This window comes from Musca vetustissima, unplaced genomic scaffold (assembly GCF_032173495.1).
Source record: "Musca vetustissima isolate MV318-11 ecotype Yass unplaced genomic scaffold, APGP_CSIRO_Mvet_v1 utg29361, whole genome shotgun sequence".
Classification (NCBI taxonomy): Eukaryota; Metazoa; Arthropoda; class Insecta; order Diptera; family Muscidae; genus Musca; species Musca vetustissima.
This window is the reverse complement of record NW_026884295.1, coordinates 107,944-111,717: the sequence shown is the minus strand read 5'-3', so window position 1 is coordinate 111,717 and position 3,774 is coordinate 107,944. Positions and strand designations below refer to the sequence as shown.

The following is a 3,774-nucleotide window of genomic DNA, read 5'->3' as shown; positions in this document are numbered from 1 at the left end:
ATGTTACTGTTTCATTGGTTCAGTTAGGTGTTCATTAGGTATAAACTATAAGAAATTTGTAAATAAATTATTTAACAAAAATATTCATAATGTCATAAATATATATGAACATATAAAAAAGAAAACTACTAAAATTATTTATAAAAACACAGAAATTGAATTAAAAATGTTGTACCTATAAATCGAAAGATAAAAACTGTATCCTAATAATATAATAACATAATATTAAACCAATACTATTATACAATGTATATATATATATATATTTTTAAAATTTGCACTCGATTATTATAAAAATGTTTAAAAATATAAATATATATAATTCTTGAAAATTTAGTATATTTAATTAAAAAAAAAAAAATGGATTAAGTGAATAGTAACAATGGGCTGAATAGGCATCATATAGTTGAGTTTGCATCAATGGGGTATTTCTTAATTATAAATTTGGCACTAAGAAATACCAAGGATGACTGCAAAGTCATAAGGGGAGGGTAGCCAAATGAGGTAGAAACATCTCAACCTCTAAAGTAGGAAGTCTACATGGTATTTGTTGTGAGCTAAATGGCAAGAAGGTATGTTTTTAGATTGCACCGTTTTACTCCTTATTGTTATTCCATTTTTCATATTTCAAATTAAAAAAAAATACGTTACGAAAATCCTTACAGGTACAGAAATTTTATGAATACAGTCGATGCAGAAATTGAACCTACCCATCCGGCGAGCTAAGTCGCAGCCAGACCATCTTGTACCACAGCTGCCCGATTGACTCTTTCTGTGAAAATATTCCAGAGTTACCACGACCTAATATTGAATCCCGAATACGAAGTTATTTAAATAAATCTGCTAGCCATATATCGTCATCATAAATGCAAACGGACTTAATTACAGGAAAATCGAAATTGACCTTTTGTTTGATTATTGTTTGTCTAATCAAACTTCATGTTCACACAAAATTTTAGACATCTAACGTCAAAAAGGCGATGCTATTAAAGAAATTCAAACGGACGTAACTACAATAGTATGTTTTTATTAATGCAAACGAAACTTAACACACATCACTCTAGACTCAATTCAGTACGCTATGCTTAATTTCGTGCAAATAGAAAAAATAGAGGGGCTTTAATACACCATTTCCACAAAATCTGACGAAAATATGTGTGGGACCTATGTCTAAATCTGATCCGATTTCAACAAAACTTAATACAAGTCACTCCGGTCTCAATTTGGTAGGCTGTACAAATTTTAGTCTCAATCGGTCCTTTTGTTTCAGAAAATATCAAGTCAAAAGGACGTAACATAAAACCTTTAAAAACAAAAAAAAATACATTTTTTTCAAAAAATAAATACGGATTTTAGTCTTAATCGGATAATTATTATTCACTTTGTTGTACTACAATTGTGTTGTAGTTACGTCCTTTTGTTTCAGAAAATATCAAGTCAAAGGACGTAACATAAAACCTTTAAAAACCAAAAAAATTCGAACAATGCATCATTTTCATAGATTTTAATAAGGTTTTTGCTTTTCCCGTAAAATGTCTTTGTTTGGATTTAGTTCATTGCACAATTCAGACAATAACCACTTTAAAAAATTTTCTGATGAATCTTTGAAATTCTTATCAAATATTTATATTTAATTTAAGTAAATTAAAAAAGGCCAAGATAATTCTGGACGTTTGTCTATATTAATGTGCAATACTTATCTGCCGCATAATACTAAGCAATCCGGCCAATTATTGGATATGGATTCCCAATTTGGTTCACCATTTCGCCATCTGTAGAAATTAAGACGTTTGAGAGGAAAATTTTGAGAAAATGTGTTGGCCAAAACTTTCAAAGCCCAACTAAAGGTTCTCAATCTAGCACATTTACAGCACAGCCACTATTGTGCCATTTTGCAACTATGCCCTAAACCTACAAAGAAGATTCGTAGAATACTTAGCTGCACATGACAACATTCTGTTGAATGAATTTTTTACTGCTGAAGAGAATACAAAATAGACAGAAGCTGCTTACCTTTCAACTATAGGTATCATAAATGTAAGATTTGACAATGATTCTGGGCAATATTCAACACCAAAATATTTCACCAAGACAATACCTGGAATGAACAGGGGATAATAGTATTATATAACATATCTGTGATATTTACATTACTAGGCTTAAGATTTCCCAAAACAGTACTTTATTTTATTGTGTATGTCACTTCCTTTGTCATAAGGTATCGAAAATGTATAATCAGCATACTTTGCAATCATTGTTTTTATTTGGAAATCTCTTACGATGTTATTGCATATGCAACTTTTAATTTGTAAGTATGTACTTTATTTTATGTTCGCCGTTAGTCAATAATTTAACGAATGTTTTTATTTATTTTAGCTATAAGTTTTCATTATTTGTAAGATTTTTGCAGACAATTCGCTCTGCAAGTCAATTGAAAGATTGGGAGCAAATCCTAAAAAAATCACGTTTGCCTTAATCATTTTTATTACATTTTCCTTTTGACATTTTCCTTTTGGAAAAGGATTATAGCAAGATCTATTAATAAGGTCACCAAGATAGCAATCGAAATCGGAAAACAGCTGTTTTTTCTCAAGTCTAATGTCAAAACAAGATCCATGGCCTATAAATAAGGTCACCAAGGGAGACCAGCTGATTATCGATACCTCTCAAGTTTGCTGTCAAAATGCATTATTGTGAATTGACTTCCATTATGAAAACGTAAACAAAGTCGAAATTTTTTTGTCTTGTCAAGATCTATTAATAAGGTCACCAAGATAGCAATCGAAATCGGAAAACAGCTGTTTTTTCTCAAGTCTAATGTCAAAAATTTCAAAAATTTAGAGTAAGTTAAAGGGACGTGCTTTACTTTAAAAATTTTCAATTTTCCGAATTCGGGACGAAACTCTGCACACGTTTCTGGTTCTGATGCTGAATTTGTACCGAATTCGGAACAACATTGTTTGTAGCTGCCAACGAATTCGGAATGTTTTGTCGAAAAAAATCGGAAGGAACATTCTAAACGAATTCGTAAAGTAACTTCGAGACCAAAACACGAAATTTTGAGGGAATTTTCGATTTTCTGCACAAAATATTCGAAAATGGGCAGAAATTAGAGGGATTTTCGGACAATTTTTAAGAAGTTTAAATACAATTAGAGTTTTCGATAGGGTGCTGAAATTTTGCATAGGTGTTATGTTTCCTCCTTCAAAACGTGTCGGTCCCGGCTAATTTGTGAATGGGTCGTGGTTCAGCAACCCTATGACACTTGAGGGCATAACAAGTAAACGAAAAACTGCAACAAAATGGACTAAACATACTAAAACAATTTGAACCAATAACCAACATTTTCGGGGGTCTAGAATACTAGCCCCCTTCATCACCCACCCAACCTAATGTTCCTCAGAACCTTTTTTAGCACCAACGACATATATTCCTTTGCCGCTACATATCCATCCTTATCCCTTTTCCCCTTCCTTCAAGACAAACTAACACATCATTTTCAATGCTAATCTTACATTTATTACATATTAAAATTCTTAAACATACTAATTCATATAATATTAATTTTCTTTCATGAAATTTGTTTTCTTTTTCTTTTCAGATTCAACTACAAATATTTAATAATAAAAAAAAACTTTAAAATTACAAAATTAAATTTAATATTTTATAATGCATTGTTTTTGTTTTAACACATTGGAAAATGATAAAAAAAATGAATTTGAAAATTTGCCTGGGTCTAACCTTAAATTTGTTATGTCCTACTTTAGAAATTCC

General features: G+C 30.6%; 1 long non-coding RNA gene across 1 annotated transcript; it reads right to left on the bottom strand.

The window, feature by feature from the left end:
- Positions 1-1,731: 1,731 nt before the first annotated feature.
- LOC133331288 (uncharacterized) lies at positions 1,732-2,247 on the bottom strand. The gene is made up of 3 exons (XR_009754378.1): positions 2,150-2,247; positions 2,014-2,098; positions 1,732-1,911 (listed from the first exon to the last, which is right to left on the bottom strand). It is a non-coding gene; the product is annotated as an uncharacterized LOC133331288 (long non-coding RNA).
- Positions 2,248-3,774: the final 1,527 nt, after the last annotated feature.